The sequence below is a fragment of the Ranitomeya imitator genome, chromosome 1, assembly GCF_032444005.1.
Source record: "Ranitomeya imitator isolate aRanImi1 chromosome 1, aRanImi1.pri, whole genome shotgun sequence".
NCBI classification, from domain to species: Eukaryota; Metazoa; Chordata; class Amphibia; order Anura; family Dendrobatidae; genus Ranitomeya; species Ranitomeya imitator.
The window spans coordinates 823818016-823843649 of NC_091282.1; positions in this window are offsets into that span (position 1 = coordinate 823818016).

The window sequence follows — 25634 nt, forward strand, 5'->3', positions numbered from 1 at the left end:
GGATAGTCCCTCAAAAAACTCTGCATGACCAAGTTGAGCACATGTTCCAGACATGGGATGTGAGTGAGGTTGCCTAGGGCCAGAGCTGCCACCAGATTTCAGCCATTGTCACACACTACCATGCCTGGCTGGAGATTCCACACGTCGCTCTCCTGCTTGATGGCATTCCAGGGCTCCTGTGCTGTGTGGCTTCGATTCCCCAAAGAAATTAATTTCAGTATGGCCTGTTGACGTTTGGCCACGGCTGTGCTCATATCGGTCATAACAGGTAAGCGTTCACGGGTCAAGGTGGGGGTAGACCGTGACGGCTGATTCTGAGGAACTGGAGTATGAGGAGGAGGCAATGTGTACAGACTGGATTCCTGCAATCCTTGGAGTTGGCAGAACACGTACAGCGCTACTCGCAAGATCTGTACCCGGCTCCACAACATTAACCCAATGGGCAGTGAGGGAAAGGTATCATCCCTGTCCATGGTGACTGGTCCACGCATCAGTGGTGAGGTGGACCTTGCTACTGATGGCGAGTAGCGCATGTTTAATGCTTCCCTCCACATGCTTTTGCATGGCAGGGATGGCTTGCCTGCTGAACTGAAATAAAAGCGACTGGGCATGTTGTATTGTGGGACTGCCAATGCCATCAAGTTACGGAAGGTGTCAGTCTCCACCAGCCTGAATGACAACATTTCAAGGGACAGTAGTTTTCCAATGCCAGCATTCAGAGCTTGTGCTCGTGGGGTGGTTTGCCAAGAATGGCCACCTTTTCTCCCATGCCTGTGCTACCGATGGCTGTAGAGTGGGCTGGGAGTGTGAGGATGACTGGGAACGTGGTGCGGTGGGTGGAATTACACTGGGTCTCTGGACAACAGTGCCAGAGGTTCCTCCATGGCGATCCTGTGAGGAAGCCGAACCAGCTGTGTGTCAGCTTGAGGAAGAGGCTACAACACGAGTTGAAGAGGTGGTAGGTGCCGCTGTAGGTTGGCCTAGCTCTTCAGTGTGTTTTTGTAACTCCACCACGTGCTTGGTCCGCACATGTTTCCACATATTTGTGGTATTGAGGTTGCTGACACTTTTCCCTCATTTGACTTTCTGATGACACAGCTTGCATTTGACAAAGCAAATGTCATCTTCAACTGTGTCAAAAAAGGAGCAGGCACTGCAAGTCTTGGGAGTGCCCGTTTTGGCTTTTGAAAGAGCCATGCTCCTAATGGGTGCCGAAGTGGAGGCTACAGGCACTGCAGTCTTCCCCCTCCCTCTCCCTCTTTGGGCCATTCGGGGAATCTCTTCCTCAGAGCTGCTCCCACCACCTTCCTGTACCTCACTCCATGATGGGTCAAGGACCTCATCATCTACACTACCCTCTTCCACCAACTGCTCCTCCCGGGTAGTCTCGTCAGCACAGTACGCACCAGAAAGTGGCACCTGAGTCTCATCATCAGATGCGTACTGAGGTGTGCTGACCGGAGGCACTGGCCCACCCGCCTCTTCAGAATCAGAGAGACAAAGCTGTTGGGCATCACTGCATACTGCCTCTTCTTCCATTTTTCCAAAGCTGCTTGGCTGGCCCCCTCTTTCCAAGCCAAGAGATTCAGAGAACAGAAGTAGAGATGGCTCCTGTCCTGGGCTCTCTGACTGCCTGGGCAATTTGGCAGGTGGTGAAGAGACAGATGGGTGCTCTCTAGTGCTCTGTGCCTGAGAGGATGTGGCACTAATTGAAGTCGATGCGTTAGCTGCCATCTATCCAACAAAGGCTTCAATTTGTTCTTCCTGCAGCAGCGGGGTACGGTGATCTCCTACAAAGCTGTGCATGAAGGACTGTTCCCTGCTGAAACTGGGTGATGATGAGTCACCAGTACCTGCAGCAGACACAGAATCCCCATGTCCTCTCCCTGCTTCGCGCCCATGTGCCTTACTCCCTGCCTTCTTCATCTTGATAGACTGATAAAGATAGGCAGAAAAATGCTAAGGGCTTAGTGTGCTTATTCCTGAACAGCTCCTAACAGGTATAAAAAACACTAATTTTCAAAAGTGTGGACTAGACTTTTATATGATCACAAATGAGAAGAAAAACCGCAACAGCACTCACCAATTCTGCAGTTCAAGTGTCCTTTATTGAAACACTTTGTCTCTGTGTATTTACGTTGTTGCATCTATTCACTTTTTCTTATACTGCCTTTGTAGGTTCAATGCGATGCAATGTTCCCTCCTACGTGATAGGCATGATAGATTACCAGCTGCGATCAGTACCTTTAATGTGACATTTTGTACTGTTATAGCAGTTTGATTGCAAGGATTTAGGATCGTATATGTTTTTTGCGGTTTGTCCATGCTAGTAATGTGCTTTCATATTTGTTTTTAATTGTTTTTAATGCACTGTGCACTTTTCTATTGTCAGATTGGATGATGGCGCAGATGGAGTGCGTGGTAACTTACCTACTTATCTTGGCGTCACTTCCTCTTGGACATGGACCCATAGAAGCGCTTGTTTGCAGCGCGAAACGGCCGTCGTCTCTTTTGTCGCACTCCTGCCTTTTTTCACTCCCCTGTGTCGTGAAGATGTATTGCATGGTGTTTCAATAAAGGACACTTGAACTGCAGAATTGGTGAGTGCTGTTGCGGTTTTTCTTCTCATTTGTGATTATTCAGACTGTTTCCACGCAAGCACCTCCATTCATTCCTCGGACTGCTGTGTATCCTGTGTGTTTCACGGTAATTTATAATCTCTGGACTCTAAGCTGTGCTGCTCTCCTTTCTTTTTTCTGCTCCCTTTTTTTTGCTAGACTTTTATATGAACTAAAGTGGCCTACACAACTGTAAAGTGGTGTGTTTGGTGAACTGTATTTTAATTTTTTTTTGCAGAACAGACTACAGAGTGAGCTGTACTCACACACAGACCATGCAGATAGCCGTGAACTGCGCTGCAAGGCCAAAAAAAGCTCCTCTATGTATTCCTATATAGTGTTTTTTCCACAATCTAGCAGGATACGGATGGAAAGCCACTAATAGGATAAATTTAAACAAATGTGCAGCAGGCTGCAATAATTGAGAAACGGACAATGGAACGGTATGAGGCAGTGACGCACCCTGAGCTGACTACAACCGGCTGTGGTGGTAGAACAGACTATAGAGTGAGCTGCACTCACACAGAGACCGTGCAGACCGCCGTGAACGGCGCTGCAAGGCCAAAGAAAGCTCCTCTATGCAATCCTATAGTGTTTTCCCACAATCTAGCTGTATACGGATGGGAAGCCACTAATAGGATAAATTTGAACAAATGTGCAGCTGGCTGCACTAATTGAAAAACCGACAATGGAACGGTATGAGGCAGTGATGCACCCTGAGCTGACTACAACCAGCGGTGGCTGCAGACCAGACTACAGAGTGAGCTGCTCTCACACAGACATCTTGCAGACACCTGTGAACAGCGCTGCAAGGCAAACACAAGGTTCTCACACGGCAGTTGCTAAATTAGCCTGGGTAAAGCACAATGAAGCAAATCGCTAGCTCTAAACTGGCCCTCAGTCAGAACACAGCGTCCTGTCCCTAACTGAATTCACAGCAGAGTGAACCCAAAATGGCGGCAGCGACTTTTATGGTGCATCATGACATAATTTCAGCAGCCAATCACAGCCATGCCAGTAGTTACATGCCTACCATGCAGAACAGGATGTGCTCACACTTCTAATCATTCCTCTTTGGATGAATTCGGGCTCTTTAAATTATGGGAACTTCCGATTCTGGTATTCGATATACTGAAAGTATCGGAACTCGGTATCAGAATTCCGATACCGCAAATATCGGCCGATACCCGATACTTGCGGTATCGGAATGCTCAACACTACCCTTCAGTGAACACCGTAAAAAAATAAATAAAAAACGAAGCAAAAAACAATACTTTATCATCATACTGCCGAACAAAAAGTGGAATAACATGCTATCAAAAAGGCAGACATGAATAAACATGGTACCTCTGAAAACATCATCTTGTCTCACAGAGAATGAGCCACCATACAGCACTATCAGTGAAAAAATAAAAAAGTTATAGCTCTCAGAATAAAGCGATGCAAAAATAATTATTTTTTATATAAAATAGTTTTTATTGTACAAAAGTGCCAAAACATAAAAAAAGGTATAAGTGAAGTATCATTATTATCGTACTGACATGAATAATAAAACTGCTGCATCAATTTTACCACACTTGGAACTGTATAAACGCCCCACCCAAAAGAAATTCATGAATTGCTGGTTTTTGCTCATTCTGCCTCCCAAAAATCGTAACAAAAAGAGATCAAAAAATGTCATGTGCCCGAAAATGGTACCAATAAAAACGTCAACTCGGCAAAACACAAGACCTCACATGACTCTGCGAGCCAAAATATGAAAAAATTATAGCTCTCAAAATGTGGTGATGCAAAAACTATTTTTTTGCAGTAAAAAGCGTCTATTTTCGTGTGACAGCTGCCAAACATAAAAACCCGATATAAAATAAAAACCTGCTATAAATAATAAAATCACCTCCTTAGTTAGGAAAAAATAATAAAATTAAAAAATGTATTTATTCCCATTTTCCCATTAGGGTTAAGGTTGGGGCTAAAGTTAGTGTTAGGGCTAAAGTTAGGGTTAGGGTTGGGGCTAGAGTTGGGCTTAGGGTTTGGATTACATTTACGGCTGGGATTGGGGTTAGGGTTGGGATTAGAATTAGGAGTGTGTCAGGGTTAGGGGTGTGGTTAGGGTTATGGTTGGGATCAGGGTTAGGGGTGTGTTGGGGTTAGGGTTGTGGTTAGGGTTGGTATTAGGGTTAGGGGTGTGGTTAGGGTTAGGGTGGGGATTAGAGTTAGGGGTGTGTTTGGGTTAGGGTTGGAGTTACAATTGGGGGGTTTCCACTGTTTAGGTATAGTACATCAGGGGCTCTCCAAACACAACATGGTGTCCGATGTCAATTCCAGCCAATTCTGCATTGAAAAAGTAAGAAGGTGCTCCTTCCCTTCTGAGCTCTGCTGTGCACCCAAACAGTGGTTTACCCCCACATATGGGTTATCAGCATACTCAGGACAAATTGGACAACATCTGTTGTAGTCCAATTTCTCTTATTACCCTTGGGAAAATAAAAATTTAGGGGCTAAAAAAATCATTTTTGTGGGAAAAAAAATGTTTTTTTATTTTCACGGCTCTGCGTTATAAACTTTAGTGAAACACTTGGGGGTTCAAAGTTTTCACAAAACATCTAGATATGTTCCTTGGTGGGCTGTAGCTTCAAAACTAATGTAACTTGTGTTTTTTTTACTGTTTAGGCACATCAGGGTCTATGCAAACAGAACATGACACCCGCAGACCATTCCATCAAAGTCTGCATTCCAAATTGTTACTAATTCCCTTCCGAGCCCCGACTTGTGCCCAAACAGTAGTTTTCTCCCACATATGGGGTATCAGTGTACTCAGAATAAATTAGACAACAACTTTTGGGATCAAACTGTTACCCTTGGAAAAATACAAAATTGGGGGCTGAAAAATCATTTTTTGTGGAAAAAAATGATTTTTTATTTTCACAGCTCTGCATTATAAACTTTAGTGAAACACTTGGGTGTTCAAAGTTCTCACAACACATCTAGATAAGTTCCTTGGGGGAAACCACACCAAGGATTACTAATGGTAGAAGATCACATATAATCAAAAGTAAATTTGCTAAAGTGCTCCAAATAAATATTATAATATATACCTGCCAACCAAAAAGGACTGAATTGAGAAAGTGGACAGTCCGAGAAATTAAAGAAAACACCAAGTAACCCCGGAAAAACCGACCTAAAGTCTACACCGGTACATATTAAAGGGAACTTGTCACCCTGAAAATCGCGGGTGAGGTAAGCCCACCGGCATCAGGGGCTTATCTACAGCATTCTGTAATGCTGTAGATAAGCCCCCAATGTTACCTGAAAGAGGAGAAAAAGACGTTAGATTATACTCACCCAGGGGCGGTCCCACTGCTGGTCCGGTCGGATGGGCATCTCTGGTCCGCTGCGGCGCCTCCCATCTTCATTCCAAGACGTCCTCTTCTGATTTTCAGCCATGGCTCCAGCGCAGGCGTACTTTGTCTGCCCTGTTGAGGGCAGAGCAAAGTATTGCAGTGCGCAGGCGCCGGGCCTCTCTGACCTTTCCGGCGCCTGCGCACTGCTTTACTTTGTTCTGCCCTCAACAGGGCAGACAAAGTACGCCTGCGCCGGAGCCGTGGCTGAAGATCAGAAGAGGACGTCTTGGAATGAAGATGGGAGGCGCCGCAGCAGACCAGAGACACCCATCTGACCGGACCAGCAGCGGGACCGCCCCTGGGTGAGTATGATCTAACGTCTTTTTCTCCTCTTTCAGGTAACATCGGGAACTTGTCTACAGCATTACAGAATGCTGTAGATAAGCCCCTGATGCCGGTTGGCTTACCTCACCCGCGATTTTCGGGGTGACAGGTTCCCTTTAAACAACACAAAATTTATTAGTAAATCAGGTAAATCATAACAGAACCAAAGACAATGCAACATGAAATATCCATAATAAAAGGGCTCTCAGTCCAGAAATATTATTGCATCAATCAATTGATAATCACAAATGTGCTAAAAATATATATTTAACCCCTTAAGCCCCGAGGGTGGCTTGCACGTTAATGACCGGGACCAATTTTTACAATTCTGACCACTGTCCCTTTATGAGGTTATAACTCTTGAACGCCTCAACGATCCCAGTGATTCTGACACTGTTTTCTCAAGACATATTGTACTTCATGATAGTGGTAAAATTTCTTTGATATTACCTGCGATTATTTGTGAAAAAAATGGAAATTTGGCGAAAATTTTGAAAATTTCTCAATTTTCAAACTTTGAATTTTTATGCCCTTAAATCACAGAGATATGTCACACAAAATACTTAACAAGTAACATTTCCCACATGTTTACTTTACATCAGCACAATTTTGGAAGCAAAATTTTTTTTGTTAGGGAGTCATTTTTACAACACCATTTTTTTCTAGGGACCACATCACATTTAAAGTCATTTTGAGGGGTCTATACAGTTATATGAAAAAGTTTGGGCACCCCTATTAATCTTAAGGTTAATGTTTTATAAGAATTGGTTTTTTTTGCAACAGCTATTTCAGTTTCATATATCTAATAACTGTTGGACACAGTAATGTTTCTGCCTTGAAATGAGGTTTATTGCACTAACAGAAAATGTGCAATCTGCATTCAAACAAAATTTGACAGATGCATAAGTTTGAGCACCCTTATCATTTTCTTGTTTTAAATACTCCTACCAACTTTTTACTGACTTACTAAAGCACTTTTTTTCGTTTTCTAACCTCATTGAGCTTTGAGCTTCATAGCCAGGTGTATGCAATCATGAGAAAAGCTACTTAAAGTGGCCACTTGCAAGTTGTTCTCCTGTTTGAATCTCCTCTGAAGAGTGGAATCATGCGCTCCTCAAAACAACTGTCTAATGATCTGAAAACAAAGATTATTCAACATAGTTGTTCAGGGGAAGGATACAATAAGCTGTCTCAGAGATTTAACCTGTCAATTTCCACTGTGAGGAACATAGTAAGGAAATGGAAGAACACAGGTACAGTTCTTGTTAAGGCCAGAAGTGGCAGGCCAAGAAAAACATCAGAAAGGCAGAGAAGAAGAATGGTGAGATCAGTCAAGGACAATCCTTAGACCACCTCCAGAGAGCTGCAGCATCAACTTGCTGCAGATGGTGTCACTGTGCATCGGTCAACTATACAACGCACTTTGCACAAGGAGAAGCTGTATGGGAGAGTGATGCGAAAGAAGCCGTTTCTGGAAGCACGCCACAAACAGAGTCAGCTGAGGTATGCAAAAGCACATTTGGAGAAGCCAATTTCTTTTTGGAAGAATGTCCTGTGGACTGATGAAACCAAGACTGAGTTGTTTGGTCATACAAAAAGGCGTTATGCATGGCGGCCAAAAAACACAGCATTCCAAGAAAAACACTTGCTACCCACAGTAAAATTTGGTGTAGGTTCCATCATGCTTTGGGGCTGTGTGGCTAATGCCGGGAATCTTGTTAAAGTTGAGGGATGCGTGGATTCCTCTCAGTATCAGCAGATTATTGACAATAATGTTCATGAATCAGTGACAAAGTTGAAGTTACACAGGGGATGGATCTTTCAGCAAGACAATGATCCAAAACACTGCTCCAAATCTACTCAGGCATTCATGCAGAGGAACAATTACACTGTTCTGGAATGTCCATCCCAGTCCCCAGACCTGAATATCATTGAACATCTGTGGGATCATTTGAAGAGGGCTGTCCATGCTCGGCGACCATCAAACTTAACTGAACTGGAATTGTTTTGTAAAGAGGAATGGTCAAAAATACCTTCATCCACGATCCAGGAACTCATTAAAAGCTACAGGAAGCGACTAGAGGCTGTTATTTTTGCAAAAGGAGGATCTACTAAATATTAATGTCACTTTTCTGGTGGGGTGCCCATACTTATGCACCTGTCAAGTTTTGTTTGAATGCAGATTGCACAATTTCTGTTAGTACAATAAACCTCATTTCAAGGCAGAAACATTACTGTGTCCAACAGTTATTAGATATATGAAACTGAAATAGCTGTTGCAAAAAAACCCAAATTTTTTCATATAACTATATGATAGAAAATAAGCAAGTGTGACACCATTCTAAAAACTGCACCCCTCAAGGTGCTCAAAACCACATTCAAGAAGTTTATTAACCCTTCTGGTGCTTCACAGGAATATTTGGAATGTTTTTTAAAAAAATAATTTTTTTCACAAAAAAATTACTTCAGCTCCAATTTGTTTTATTTTACCAAGGGTAACAGGAGAAAATGGAACCCAAAAGTTGTTTTAAAATTTGTCCAGAGTACCCTGATACCCCACATGTGGGGGTAAACCACTGTTTGGGTGTATGACAGAGCTCGGAAGGGAGGAAGCGCCATTTGACTTTTCAATGCAAAATTAGCTGGAATTAAAATGGGACACCATGTTGCATTTGGAGAGCCACTAATGTGCCTAAACATTGAAACCTCCCACAAGTGACACCATTTTGGAAAGTAGACCCTCTAAGGATCTTATCTAGATGTGTTGTGAGAGCTTTGAACCCCCAAGTGTTTCACTACAATTTATGATGCAGAGCCGTGAAAATAAAAATTCTTTTTTCCCACAAAAATTATTTTTTAGCCCCCAGTTTTGTATTTTCCCAAGGGTAACAGGAGAAATTGAACCCCAAAAGTTGTTGTACAATTTGTCCTGATTACGCTGATACCCCACATGTGGGGTAACCATCGTTTGGCAGCATGGTAGAGCTCGGAAGGTAAGGAGCACCATTTGGAATGCAGACTTAGATGGAATGGTCGGCAGGCGTCACATTGCGTTTGTAGAGCCTCTAATGCACCCAAACAGTAGAAACCCCCCACAAGTGACCCCATATTGGAAACTAGACCTCCCAAGGAACTTATCTAGATGTGTTGTGAGAACTTTGAACCCCCAAGTTTTTCACCACAGTTAATAAAGCAGAGCCATGAAAATAAAAAATCATTTTTTTCCACAAAAATTATCTTTAACATCCAGTTTTGTATTTTCCCAAGGGTAACAGTAGAAATTGGTCCCCAAAAGTTGTTGTCCAATTTGTCCTGAGCACGCTGATACCCCACATGTGGGGGGAACCACCGTATAGGCACATGGCAGAGCTCAGAAGGGAAGGAGTGCCATTTGGAATGCAGAATTAGATGGATTGGTCTGCAGGCATCACGTTGCATTTGCAGAGCCCCTGATGTACCTAAACAGTAAACCCCCCCACAACTGACTGCCTATTAGAAACTAGACCCCCCAAGGAACTAATGTAGATGTGTTGTGAGAACTTTGAGCCCCCAAGTGTTTCACTACAGTTAATAACGCAGAGCCGTGAAAATAAAAATTCATGTTTTTTTCCACAAAAATTATCTTTAACACAAAGTTTTGTATTTTCCCAAGGGTAACAGGAGAAATTGGTCCCCAAAAGTTGTTGTCCAATTTTTCCTGAGTACACTGATACCCCATATGTGGGGGGGAACCACCGTTTGGGCGCATGGCAGAGCTCGGAAGGGAAGGAGCGCCATTTGGAATGCAGACTTAGATGGATTGGTCTGCAGATGTCACGTTGCATTTGCAGAGCCCCTGATGTACCTAAACAGTAGAAACCCCCACAAGTGACCCCATATTGGAACCTAGACCCCCAAAGGAACTTATCTAGATGTGTTGTAAGAACTTTGAACCCCCAAGAATTTCACTACAGTTTATAACATAGAGCCGTGAAAATAATTTTTTTTTCCTACAAGGGTAACAAGAGAAACTGGACCCCAGAAGTTGTTGTCCAATTTGTCCTGAGTATGCTGATACCCCATATGTTGGGTTAAACTCCTGTTTGGGTGCATGGGAGAGCTCGGAAGTGAAGGAGCACTGTTTTACTTTTTCAACGCAGAATTGGCTGGAATTGAGATCGGACGCCATGTCGCGTTTGGAGAGCCCTGATTTGCCTAAACAGTGGAAACCCCAATTTTAACTGAAAGCCTAACCCAAACACACCCCTAACCCTAATCCCAACCACACTCCTAACCCCAACTCCAACACACCCCTAACTCTAATCCCAACCACAGCCCTAACCACACCCCTAATCCTGGCACACCCCTAATCCTCATCCCAACCGTAAATGTAATCCAAACCCTAACCCTAGCCCCAACCCTAGCCCTAACCCTAGCCCTAACCCAAGCCCTAACCCTAACCCTAGCCCTAACCCTAGCCCTAACCCTAACCCTAGCCCTAACCCTAACCGTAGCCCTAACCCTATCCCTAATCCTAGCCCTAACCCTAACCCTAGCCCTAACTCTAGCCCTAACCCTAGCCCTAACCCTAATGGGAAAATAGAAATAAATACATTTTTTTTTATTTTTTTATTTTTCCCTAACTAAGGGGGTGATGAAGGGGGGGTTTGATTTACTTTTATAGCGGGTTTTTTAGCGGATTTTTTTGACTGTCAGCCGTCACACACTAAAAGACGCTTTTTATTGCAAAAAATAATTTTTTGCCCTACCACATTTTGAGAGCTATAATTTTTCCATATTTTGGTCCACAGAGTCATGTGAGGTCTTGTTTTTCTGCGGGACAAGTTGAAGTTTTTATTGGTAACATTTTCAGGCACGTGACATTTTTTGATCGCTTTTTATTACGATTTTTGTGAGGCAGTATGACCAAAAAACAGCAATTCATGAATTTCTTTTGGGGGAGGCGTTTATACCGTTCCGCGTTTGGTAAAATGGATAAAGCAGTTTTATTCTTCGGGTCAGTACGATTACAGCGACACCTCATTTATATCTTTTTTTATGTTTTGGCGCCTTTATACGATAAAACCTATTTTATAGAAAAAAGAATTATTTTTGCATCGCTTTATTCTGAGGACTATAACTTTTTTAGTTTTTTGCTGATGAGGCTGTATGGCAGCTTGTTTTTTGCGGGACAAGATGACGTTTTTAGCGGTACCATGATTATTTATATCTGTTTTATTGATCGCGTGCTATTCCACTTTTTGGTTCGGCGATATGATAACAAAGCGTTGTTTTTTGCCTCGTTTTTTTTATGGTGTTCACTGAAGAGGTTAACTAGTTAACCAGTTTTATAGGTCGGGTCATTACGGACGCGGCGATACTAAATATGTGTACTTTTATTGTTTTTTTTAAGTTAGATAAAGGAATGTATTTATTGGAACAATATATATATTTTTTTATTATTTATTTAGGAATTTTTTTTTTTACAAATGTAAATATTTTTTTTTTTACTTTTGTCCCGGGGGGAATATCACAGTAAAGTGACAGATCGCTGATCTGACACTTTGCTGTGCACTATGTCAGATGAGCGATCACACAGGCACAGCAGGGAGGCTTCCCAGCGCCTGCTCTGAGCAGGCGCTTGTAAACCACCTCCCTGCAAGACCCGGATGCAGCTCCGCGGTCATTTTGGATCCGGGGCCTGCAGGGATGAGATGCTCGGTACAAGCTCAGCACATCGCCTGGTACCGAGGGTCTCAGGGAAGCCCGCAGGGAGCCCCTCCCTGCGCGATGCTTCCCTATGCCTTCGAAACGCTGCGATCATAATTGATCGCAGTGTGCCGGGGGTTAATGTGCCGGGGGCGGTCCGTGACCGCTCCTGGCACACAGTGCCGGATGCCAGCTGTGATAGTCAGCTGACACCCGGCCGCAATCGGCCGTGCTCCCCCTGTGAGCACGACTGATCGCTATGACGTCCTATCCCATCCCTGGGATTTAAGTCCAGGTCACCTTGACGGGATAGTATGTCAAATGGGATTAAGGGGTTAAAAAGTAAAGTGCTTAGTGCTTGGGATACCACAAGGTGTCAGTATAGGCATATGTAAGTGATGGAACCGAGAGGAAATAAAACACAGTGTAAAATGTAAAAAATAAAACCACAGTGGAATAATACAAAGTTACTGCACACTCGGTTTCCTGGATGGCGCCCTCCCCAACGCGCGTTTCAGCATGCTGCCTTCATCAGGGGCAAATTGTCTCTTCAGAGAGGAAGAGCACTAGAACTCTAGTGTAACCTATTGGAAGTAGCAATCCTAACAGTCAATGTTGACCCTTTAACGAGCATTGTCACATGACTTATGACTTTGAACTGACGAGGGGCAGTACCCCGAAACACACTGTCTGTAAAGTGAGATTCTGGTTTGGCTTTTATCCTAAGTTATGTGACAAGGCTTTTTAGAGGGTCGACATTGACTGTTAGGATTGCTACTTCCAATAGGTGGCACTAAAGTTCTAGTCCCCTTCCTCTCTGAAGAGACAATCTGCATATTTCCCAGAGGAGCATTGTAACTTTAAGTCTCCTCACCTAGACATGCTTAACATTTCACTCTCCACAAGGAGAAATTATACTTCTTGGATCCCGGTCAGACGCCTCTCACTCAGCCAAACCAGATCTCCACTTTGCACTGACGAGGGGCAGTACCCCGAAACACAGTGTCTGCAAATCGAGATTCTGGTTTGGCTTTTATCCTAAGTCATGTGACAAAACTCGTTAAAGGGTCAACATTGACTGTTAGGATTGCTAATTCCAATAGGTGGCACTAGAGTTCTAGTCCTCTTCCTCTTTGAAGAGACAATTTGCATAAAAAAAGAAAAAACATGAAAAAAGAAAAAAAACAACATCCTCATTAGTCCAGATAGCTAGTTTTAGTTTTGTTAAGTCTAGATTGTTGTAAGTCAGTTTCAATAAAAAAATACCATGAAAATAGAAAAAAATACAAAAAAATATATAAAAAATAGTGATGAGCGAATGTGCTCGGATAACGTCTTTTCCAAGCAACCTCCAGTGTTATCCGAACAACTGGGAGTGCCTGTATATTATGTTCTAGTCCCTGTGGCTGCATGACTTGCAACTGCTAGCCTGAACACATGTGTGGATTGCCTGTTTATTAGGGAATCCCCACATGTGTTGAGGCTATCTAACAGACGCAAATCATGCTGCCACAGGGACTCTTACATAATATAGAGCACTCCCAGATGCTCGGATAACACCCAAGCTAGCTCAGATAAGACGCTATTGGAGCACGTTCGCTCATCACTAAGGCTATGTGTGCACCTTGAGTATTTGCTTGCTAAAATTTCTGCAAGGTTTCTGCAGCAAAAACACGCATTTAGTGTGTTTTTGCCGCTGTTTTGTATGCGTTATTTGCATGCATTTTTGTACAGCAATGGAGGCTTTTTTGAGCTAAATAAAGATATAAAAAAAAAAGTTTTGTGATGTAATTTCTTGTTTCAACAGCACCTTTTTCATTCTGATGCAGTAGCATCAGAGTAATGGGATTAGGGCTTGGTGTCAGCAAGTGTCATTGACACCAAACCCTTGGCTTAGTAATAATAATAATAATAATAATCTTTATTTTTATATAGCGCTAACATATTCCGCAGCGCTTTACAGTTTGCACACATTATCATCACTGTCCCCGATTGGACTCACAATCTAGAATTCCTATATTATAAACACTGGCTCTCACCCCGGCCGGTAGCATTCCCCGGATACCGCAGACAAAAACAACAATGGCCGATAGGCTCCTCCTACCTAGTGACGTCACCTGCAGTAAGGAGCGCTAGATCGCTCAAAAAAGGGAGGGGAGAGGGTTTAAACCAACGCGTTTCAAAGAGCAGCGCTCTTCTTCCTCACCCTGATTTACCCTGGTTTATCCCTGAGGTACGCTGCATAGCGTCATCTGACGCGCACCACGCCGGAACCCTTGGCGGTTTACATTGGACAGAGGCACATCTACCCTCACGCAACGCGGACCCGCACTTAGCTGTGTCAGTCATACCATTGGTAAGTTAGAGATATTGGCACTTAACTCATTGCAGGATAGACTGTGCTGCTGGTGCGGTACTATAGTGGTGGGGGGAGTATCTGTTTCTGGGTCAGGGGGTTCCACTGACGTGAATCCATGGGGAGTTTTGTCTGTTTGCTTTCTGTCTTTGTTTATTGCTTTTAGTCGGTTATCATGTGCTATAACCCATAAGTGATATTGTTTTCCACATTTGCTAGCGTGGCATCTATCTGTTTGTTTTTAATCTAGAATTCCTATCAGTATGTCTTTGGAATGTGGGAGGAAACCGGAGTGCCCGGAGGAAACCCACGCAAACACGGAGAGAACATACAAACTCTTTGCAGATGTTGTCCTGGGTGGGATTAGAACCCAGGACCCCAGCGCTGCAAGGCTGCTGTGCTAACCACTGCGCCACCGTACTGTAATGAAAAAGAGCCAGACACCCTCATTAACCCCTTAACGACTGCCGATACGCCTTTTAACGGCGGCAGTTAAAGGTACTTAAACCACAGCGCCGTTAATTAACAGCGCTGTGGAAAAAGTAAATAGCGCCCCCTCGAGTCCGAATTTCTCCGGGGTCTAGGCTGCCGGGGGTAGCCGAGAACCCAGAGAACATGATTCGGAGTTTTTTTTACCGACCCCGCTTTAGCAAAAAAAAAAACCCGCAATTTCCCTTTTAATTTCTCTGTCCTCTGATGTGATCGCACATCAGAAGACAGAGAAATGGGGTCCCAGATAGCCCCCCAATACTCACCTCTCTCCCCCCGGTGCTCCTCGTGGCTCCCGATGGGCGTCGCCATCTTTTTCTGGCAAAAAAATGGCGGGCGCATGCGCCGGGAGGATCTTTGGGGTCTCGGCTGCCGGGGGTAGCCGAGACCCCAAAGAACATGATCAGGGTCGGTTATATCGACCCCTGTTTTGCGATTGCCGGTAATTAACTGTTTACCGGCGATCGCAAAAAAAAAAAAAGTGGTGTGTAATTCTCTGTCCTCTGATGTGATCGCACATCAGAGGACAGAGAAATAGGAGGATTCGGGGACCCTATTATACTTACCGGTGTCCCTGGGTCCTCCTGTGTCCTCTCCTGCCCGCCGGCGTCTTCTTTGCGAAATAAAATGGCGGGCGCATGCGCAGTGCGCCCGCCATCTGTCACCATCTGCCGGCCGGCAGGAGAAAGCAGTTGGGGCTAAAATTAGTAAAATTAGGGTTAGGGTTAGGGCAAGGGTTAGGGTTAGGGTTAGGGCGAGGGTTAGGGTTAGGGCTAGGGTTAGGGTTAGGGTTAGGGCTAGGGTTAGGGTTAGGGCTAGGGTTAGGGTTTGGGCTAAATTTAGGGTTAGGGTTGGGGCTAAATATAGGGTTAGGGTTGGGGCTAAATTTAGGGTTAGGCTTCTTTCACACTTGCATCTGTACGGGGCTGTCTCAATGCGTCAGCCCGACATAACGACGCACGTTGTGAAAATTGTGCACAACGCGGGCAGCGGATGCAGTTTTTCAACGCATCCGCTGCCCAATCTATGTCCTGGGGAGGAGGGGGTGGAGTTACAGCCACGCATGCGCGGTCGGAAATGGCGGACGCGACGTACAAAAAAATGTTACATTGAACGATTTTTTGTGCCGACGGTCCGCCAAAACACAACTGATCCAGTGCACGTCGCGATCCGTCGGCAATACAAGTCTACGGGCAAAAAAACGCATCCTGCGGGCACATTTGCAGGATCCGTTTTTTGTCCAAAACAACAGATTGCGACGGATGCCAAATGACACAAGTGTGAAAGTAGCCTTAGGGCTAGGGTAAGGGTTGGGGCTAAAGTTAGGGCTAGGGATGCGGCTAAAGTTAGGGTTAGAGTTGGGATTAGGGTTAGGTTTGGGATTAGGGATAAGGTTAGGGTTGGGATTAGGGGTGTATTGGGATTAGGGTTAGGTTTGAGGTTAGGGTTGAGATTAGGATTAAGGGCGTGTTGGATTTAGGGTTTTGATTAGGGTTATGGTTAGGGTTGACATTAGGGTTGTTTTGGGGTAAGGGTTGTGATTATCGTTAGGGTTGTGATTAGGATTATGGATCGGGTTGGGATTAGGGTTAGGGGTGTGTTGGGGTTAGGGTTGGAGTTAGAATTGGGGGGTTTCCACTGTTTAGGTACATCAGGGGGTCTCCAAACACGACAGCCAATTTTGCGCTCAAAAAGTCAAATGGTGCTCCCTCCCTTCTGAGCGCTGCCGTGCACCCAAACAGTGGGTTACCCCCACATATGGGGCATCAGTGTACTCGGGATAAATTGGACAACAACTTTTGGGGTCCAATTTCTCCTGTTACCCTTGGGAAAATAAAAACTTGGGGGCTACAAAATCTTTTTTGTGGAAAAAAAAATATTTTTTATTTTCACGACTCTGCATTATAAACTTCTGTGAAGCACTTGGGCATTCAAAGTTCTCACCACACATCTATATAAGTTCCTTGGGGGGTCTAGTTTCCAAAATGGGGTCACTTGTGGGGAGTTACTACTGCTTAGGTACATCAGGGGCTCTGCAAACGCAACATAACGCCCACAGACCATTCTATCTAAGTCTGCATTCCAAAACGGCGCTCCTTCTTTTCCGAGCTCTGCCGTGCGTCCAAACAGTGGTTTACCCCCACGTATGGCACATCAGCATACTCGGGATAAATTGGACAACAACTTTAGTGGTCCAATTTCTCCTGTTACCCTTGTGAAAATAAAAACTTGGGGGCTACAATGTCTTATTTGTGGAAAAAAAATATTTTTTATTTTCACGACTCTGCATTCTAAACTTCTGTGAAGCACTTGGGCATTCAAAGTTCTCACCACACATCTAGATATGTTCCTTGGGGGGTCTAGTTTCCAAAATGGGGTCACTTGTGTGGGGTTACTACAGTTTAGGTACATCAGGGGCTCTGCAATCGCAACATAACGCCCACAGACCATTCTATCAAAGTCTGCATTCGAAAACGGTGCTCCTTCCCTTCCGAGCTCTGCTGTGCGCCCAAACAGTGGTTTACCCCCACATATGGGGCATCAGCGTACTTGGGATAAATTGGACAACAACGATTGCTGTCCAAATTCTCCGGTTACCCTTGTGAAAATAAAAACTTGGGGGCTACAATATCTTTTTTGTGGTAAAAAAAATATTTTTTATTTTCACGACTCTGCATTCTAAACTTCTGTGAAGCACTTGGGCATTCAAAGTTCTCACCACACATCTAGATAAGTTCCATGGGGGGTCTAGTTTCCTAAATGGGGTCACTTGTGGAGGGTTTCTACTGTTTAGGCACATCAGGGGCTCTCCAAACGCGACATGGCGTCCGATCTCAATTCCAGCCAATTCTACATTGAAAAAGTAAAACGGCACTCCTTCTCTTCCAAGCTCTGCGGTGCGCCCAAACAGTGGTTTACCACCACATATGGGTTATTGACGTACTCAGGAGAAATTGTACAACAACTTTTGTCGTCTAGTTTCTCCTGTTACCCTTGTGAAAATAAAAATTTGTGGGCAAAAAGATCATTTTTGTAGAAAAAATGCGATTTTTTATTTTCACGGCTCTACATTACAGACTTCTGTGAAACACCTGGGGGTTTAAAGTTCTCACCACACATCTAAAAAAGTTCCATGGGGGGTCTAGTTTACAAAATGGGGTCACTTGTGGGGAGTTTCCACTGTTTAGGCACATCAGGGGCTCTCCAAACGCAACATGGCGTTCGATCTCAATTCCAGCCAATTCTGCATTGAAAAAGTCATAAGGCGCTCCTTCACTTCCAAGCTCAGCTGTGCGCCCAAAAAGTGGTTTACCCCCACATATGGGGTATCGACGTATTCAAGAGAAATTGCACAACAACTTTTGTGGTCTAATTTTTCCTGTTACCCTTGTGAAAATAAGAATTTGTGGGCGAAAAGATCATTTTTGTGTAAACAAATGCGATTTTCTATTTTCACGGCTCTACGTTATAAACTTCTGTGAAGCACTTGGGTGTAAGCGGCTGTGCTTTCACTTTCACTTTACGGCCGGCAGTCAGTCAGTGCGGGAAGCAGACGGCAAGGGACCTGACGGACACCAGAATGTAAGTATGTGCTGTTTGTTTTTTTTTAGTTTTACGCTTGTAACCAGGGTAAACATCGGGTTACTAAGCGCGGTCCTGCGCTTAGTAACCCGATGTTTACCCTGGTTACCCGGGGACCTCGGCATCGTTGGTCGCTGGAGAGCTGTCTGTGTGACAGCTCCCCAGCGACCACACTACGATTTACCTATGATCACGGCCAGGTCGTATCGCTGGTCGTGATCGTAGGTAAATCGTATAGTGTGACGGTACCCTTAATAGAATGAACCTACATAGTCTGTAACCAAACAGCAATTCACTTCACCTATGTGACGTCAGCGGGAGCGCGGCGAGAAATTTCCCCACAGTGCTCGCAATGACATCGGAAAGATGAAGTGAGTTAATTGGCTGTGAACTCACAGGACTTTGGCACTGAGAGCAGGAGAACCTTCTTACGCTTGCGGTGCCCTCAAACAAGAAATATGAGTTCACCCACGTTGGGTTTTTCATTCACTTATTTTGTTATATCGCAGGTGGCTGCTGAGAAATACTCCGATCATCCACTCCTGCTGTCACTGTTATTAGTGGCAGCAGGTGTCGAATGATGGGAGTAAAAGTCAAAAAAGCCCCCACCTGCTGTCATCGTTCTGACTTTGATATAACTCTCATCATTCTCCTCTACTCGCGCTAATCGCTGGCAGAGCAGGGGAGAATGATGAGAGCCGTCTTCAGCACCTGCTGCCAGGGAACAGCGCTTACTGTAGTGCTTCTTTCCCAGTGCTGATGCTTGTCACAAGGAGGTCATCAATGTGTGTCCTTCGTGTGCACGTGTACCGGACTTTTTGCCATCTGTGCGGATGGTAAAAAATGGACATGTCTAAGTGTGGGGCACACGGTCACACAGTCCGTGGAAACATACTACAGACCCATTCATTTGAATGGGTCTACATGTGTCAGTGTCTCTGGTACATGTGAAAACTGTCACTACATGTACCGGAGACATGGATGTGTGAAAGAGGCCTTACTCTGACCATTTTACAGCCATTCTAGAGCACTGAAGTTCAGAGTGTGGTTCAAAATGAGAATGTGAATATGGCTCAAAGACCAGAGTTAGGTTTGAGTCACGAAACGGACTATAGAAAAATTCCGTCGAACCCAAGCAACCAGGGGTTCTCTCATCACTAGTGCTAGCATATCACACATGTTTGTGTGTAGAAACAGCTGTAGATGTTCCCAAGTAGGAATGATTCCCAGAAGTAATTACTAATATTTATCAATATGTTTGGAGGGATTTTGCTGAATGAGAGGAAGTTGGCATTCTGTACACATGAAATCTACACAAATACATGGAGAACATTTAAGAACTATACACATGGAGTTTCTATATGGTTCCTCTGCATTTGCATAGCTTTCCTCCAATTGTTTTTCCATTTTAACCCCTTAGTGACCTAGCCAATTTTGACCTAAAGGTACCATCACACTGAACGATATCGCTAGCGATCCGTGACGTTGCAGCGTCCTGGCTAGCGATATCGTTCAGTTTGACACGCAGCAGCGATCAGGATCCTGCTGTGATGTCGTTGGTCACTGCAGAAAGTCCAACACTTTATTTCGTCGCTGGACTCCCTGCAGACATCGTTGAATCGCCGATTCAGCGATGTCTTCACTGGTAACCAGGGTAAACATCGGGTTACTAAGCGCAGGGCCGCGCTTAGTAACCCGATGTTTACCCTGGTTACCATCGTAAAAGTAAAAATAACAAACACTACATACTTACCTTCCGCTGTCTGTCCCCAGTGCTGTGCTTCTCTGCACTGGCTGTGAGCGCCGGCCAGTCAGAAAGCACAGCGGTGACGTCACTGCTCTGCTTTCCGGACACTGTGCTCACAGTCAGTGCAGGAAAGCAGAGCGCCGGGGACAGACAGCGGAAGGTAAGTATGTAGTGTTTGGTTTTTTTACTTTTACGATGGTAACCAGGGTAAACATCGGGTTACTAAGAGCGGCCCTGCGCTTAGTAACCGATGTTTACCCTGGTTACCGGCATCGTTGGTCGCTGGAGAGCTGTCTGTGTGACAGCTCTCCAGCGACCAAACAGCAACGCTGCAGCGATCGACATCGTTGTCGGTATCGCTGCAGCATCGCTGAGTGTGATGGTACCTTTAATGACCAAGCAAATATTTACAATTCTGACCACTGTCACTTTGTGAGGTTATAGCTCTGGGACGCTTCAACAGATTCTAATGATTCTCAGACTGTTTTTTCGTGACATATTGTACTTCATGATAGTGGGTGGTAACTTTTCTTCTATATGACTTGCATTTATTTATGAAAAAAACAGAAATTTGGCAAAAATTTGGAAAATGTTGCAGTTTTTAAACTTTTAGTTTTTTTCGTCCTTAAATCAAAGAGTTATGTAACACAAAATAGCTAATAAATAACATTTCTCCAACTTTAAATCAGCACAATTTTGGAAACATTATTTTTTTAGGACGTTTTAAAGGTTAAAAGTTGACCAGCGATTTCTCATTTTTCCAGCAAAATTTACAAAACCATTTTTTTAGGGACCACTTCACATTAGAAGTGAATTTGAAGAGTCAATATCACAGAAATTACCCAAAAGTGACAGAAGAAAATGGACCACTTAATTTGTTGTGCAATTTCTCCTGAGTATGCCGATACCCCGTATGTGGGGGAAAGCCACTGTTTGGGCGCATGGTTGGCTCAGAAGGGTGGGAACACTGTTTGACTTTTTAAATGCAAATTTGTCTGGAATCAATGGTGGTTTCCATGTCGCATTTGGAGACCCCATGATGTACCTAAACAGTATCAACCCTCCAATTTTAACTCCAACCCTAACACAGCCCTAACTCTAACCATAACCCCAATACACCCCTAACCCTAATCCCTACCCTAACCCTTATCCCAACCCTAAACCCAACAATAACCCTAACCACAACACCACAACCGTAACCCCAACCGTAACCCCAACACAACCCTAACCCCAACACAACCCTAACCCTAGCCCCAACCCTAACCCTAGCCCAACCCTATCCCTAGCTCTAGCCCCAACCCTAACCCTAGCCCCAACCGTAACCCTAGCTGCAAAGAATGGAAAATATATGTGACGCCCCAGGGTCCTGGTCATCACAGTAGCATTGCTTTCCTCATGGGAGAGTGATATTATGTTTGGAAGCGATGAAAGATATCTTTTATCAGGTAACCACAATGCATACAACATGTTCACACTCCAGGCCAGAATGAGGAGCTCTAAGCATAGTTTAAGGTGAACTCCCCTATAAATAGATTCTGATCTGGAGGGAAAAAGAGTTCAGAAAGTTACAGACAGAGAAGAGAGCAGACTGACACAGGGTGTCAGAAGGTCTGAAGGGGCCATGTAGTCTGAAGCACTACAGCTCCTGGAGAAAGAGACATACAGAAAGCCGAACATTGTTCAATGAGAATGCAGGAGAGCAAAGCATAGAAGGGTGACATCAGGAGAGACCAGCTGCGAATGAACTATCTCCCTCTGAAGCGCAGATTACCAGTAGCCGGAACACCGAGGCTTTTGTTGGACTCTAAGACACATAGCAGAGACTGGCAGGTCAGCTGAATTACAAGTTATTTGTTCCCACACACACCTGAAGACTGAAGACACAGTAACACATAGAGTCCTGTGTGTGCTAGAGTCCCTGTAAAAAGGCTCGAGTTACCTGTCATGCAGGTATTGTCCTATCCTATATGGGGGACAGAGAAGAACTGTGAGGACCTTATCTGAAGCCATAGGCAGTAAGGGACTACAACACCACCACGCTAGAGGAAGGTTTTTAACTCCACCTGGTAAAGGGGACTTGCCAAGCCAGCCGGATCCTGCCTGCCCTGTGATCTGGTACCCTGGACTGTGGCTGCCTGAAGTCTTCAGTAAACCAGGTAAAGAGACTGCAAATCTGTGTCCTCGTTCTTTACTGCGCCATTCACCATCTTCCATCTACACACCGGGAGCCCTGGGGATACATTTCACCTGTGGGAAGGTATGCCATCTAGCAGCCATAACATCACCCCAGAGGACCCCTTAAATCAGCGTCAGTTCCCACTGACCGAATACCACAGGTGGCGTCACGGACATAAACTCTATTCACCAAATCTCTTTAAAGACTTTCCCCTTTTACATGGGCACCCAGGGCCACGGACCAGGTTGCAGCCACCGTGACATCCCCCTGTGAACACACGGGTACCCCACACCCTGGCGGGTGACTCAAATACATTTTTTTTATTTTATTGTTTTTACTTAACGAAGGGGGTGATAAAAGGGGTTTAATTTACTATTTTTTAAACTTGATCAGTGATCAAAATGAACCAATAGGAAAAATCTCTTGTTGTTGCCGGGAACTGGACGGCAGATCTCATGATATGCATAGCGCATACGCCTCCCATTTTCTTCCAGGAAGAAAACACGGCGGGCCTGGGACGGAGCAGGAGGATCTGGGGATGGCAGAGGTACCCGGGTGGCTCAGGGGGCACCATTTCTCTCTCCTCTGGTATGCTAGATCATATCAGAGGAGAGAAAGATACATTGGAAATCTGACTTTTTTTTGCGATTGCCATTATTCGGTGAATAACGGCGATCACGAGACTGGGGACAGTAAAAACTGACCCGAATCACGTTCCTCGGATATTTTCCGAAGCTGGGGGGGTTAAATTCTTATTTCTCAGCAACATTAAAAAGCATTGCTCATGAATAAGGCCCCTTAAATTCCGCCGTTAAAAGGCGTATCGGTGGACGTTAAGGGGTTAAGGTTGTTGACTACTAGTAGCAATTCTTTTTAGAGATGGTTCTTTTGAATTCAATGTCAAGTGTGATATACAATACTCACAAATCTGTTACTGACATTCATCCATTCCTTGTAAAGTGATCTTAAGATCAAAAATGCACATATGCCATCCATGTTGTCTGTTCTACTGAAGTTATTAAAATATAGTCTATATCGAATTACCAATATAATATAAACCAGACATCACCATAAAGCATCAATTACAATATGCCGATGATCATAATATAATATAAATCAGGGTTAAATTCTCTACTGCTTTGATTAGCTGTGAATTTCAGGCCTTTGATCTTAGAATTATTTTTGGTTCATAGGGTCAGCAATCCCCATATGTTACAAAATACTTTGATGACCTTACAAGGTTGAGAAAGGTTGTGCTTTACATTTTAGGGAAAGTTAAATACATTTTATCACTTTCATTGCACTTACAATGCCTTAAATTAGTCTGATATATATGATGTTTATAAATGTTAGCGCTAATAAACTATCATCTGCTACAATATCACAGCTTTGAAAGCTTCCTTTAAGGAAATGGATCAATATGACTGCGGACATGTAGATCACATCTGATTTCTCTTCACTTAGGATTAATTTTCTTCTTGGCAGTAAAATTTTTTTTAGCATTCTCTGTCTTTATCTGTGTTTTATTTACATAAATGAAACTTATTACCTACCCAGAGAATCACTATTACCGTATTTAGGGCTTCTCAAACTCTATAAAAATGGTCAGTCTTGTTTTAGAGAATCCAGGTTGCGGCAATCAAGTCACCTGACCTCATACATCAATGGACTGTCATCTTCTTGAGCTTGTTGTTACCTTTTCTCTGTGGGGCCCGCCAAAAGCGGGGAGCCAAATGTGGGAGTACTTGGCCATGGAAACATCTCTAATCCCAATGAGTCAGGTGAAGGGTGAGACTTTGTATTTTGCACCATCTTGGGTATTTGTTGGGACTGTTCTATATGTTATTGTGTGTCGATGGTTCAATAAATTATTGCCACACTGTTTTACCCTCACCCTGTGTTGTCTGAGTAGTGTTCTGCCCATGAGGAGAGAGCAGGCGTTCTGTGGTATGAGCCCTGGTCCATGCATTCTTTCTAAAAACAACCCAGAGCACCCACTACCCCTGTATCTCTACATACCATAATACAATTTATCAGATAAATATCTTTCTTCTTCACTTTTGATCTAGTTTTGTTCTCCCCTGCCTTGTGTACTTATTATTTACTTAACTATACACATAAAATCTGTTTTGCTCAATCCAAAATTGACTACAAGCTAACTGAGCGATCAGATCAAGGATCACATTGAGAGAAAGAGGAGAGACCTTGCTACTTCTAGTAAGTGTTTTATCTCACTTTCAGTGCTGGATTCACGGGTACACTGCTCAGAACACTTCTATACTGTCCTCCATGTTTCTAACCATGTGCTACATATAATGAATAAATTAAAAAAGTCCCATAGAGGAACTAAGTTAAAAACTTAAAAAAGTGAAGAAGATGAAAAAAAAACCTAAAATATTACACCACTAGATGCACATATTTATGTAAAACAAAATTAAACAAAAAAAAGTACACATTGTCAAACTAATAAACCCCTACAGTGAATACCACATAAAAAACAAACCATGGCAAAAGACTATGATTTTTTATCATAAAAATTGTAATAAAAAAAAGTGGAATAAAGCGCAATTAAAAAGACGAATATAAATAAAAATGGTATAGATGAAAATGTCATCTTGTGCTGCAAAAAAACAAGTAACCATACAGCTCCATTGGTGAAAAAAAGCTTTAGATCTCAGTATACAATATAAAAAACAATATTTTTCTATACAATTGTCTTTATTGTATAGAAGCCACAAAACTAAAAAATATTATATAAATGTGATATTGCTGTAATTGTACTGACCTGCAGAATAAAGCTGCCTTATCACTTTTACCACACAGTGAATGGCATAAGAAAATCCCTAAAAAAAAATCTCTGAAATGTTAGTTCTTATTCATTCTGCCTCCCCAAAAATAGGAATAAAAGGCAAAAAAAAATATTACGTGGCCAAAATGGTACATAAAACGTCAATTCGTCCTGCAAAAAACAAGCCCTCACATGACTCTGTCAGCAGAAATATAGAAAATTATAGCTCTCAAAATATGGCAATGCAAAAACCTGCTGTTGATTTGCTTATTCTGCCTTCCAAACATCGCAGTAAGGCTTGGCTCACATTTTCCTGCTCTCTATGCTCAGCATTTACATTGGTGTTTCCATGTAAATCCCTGAAATACGTGATTCAGACAAAACCTCCGGAAGAAGATTCACTATAATGTGGACACTGTTGATCCTGTCTGGCCTATGATTCAGCTGTGCAAGTCTTTTTAGGTG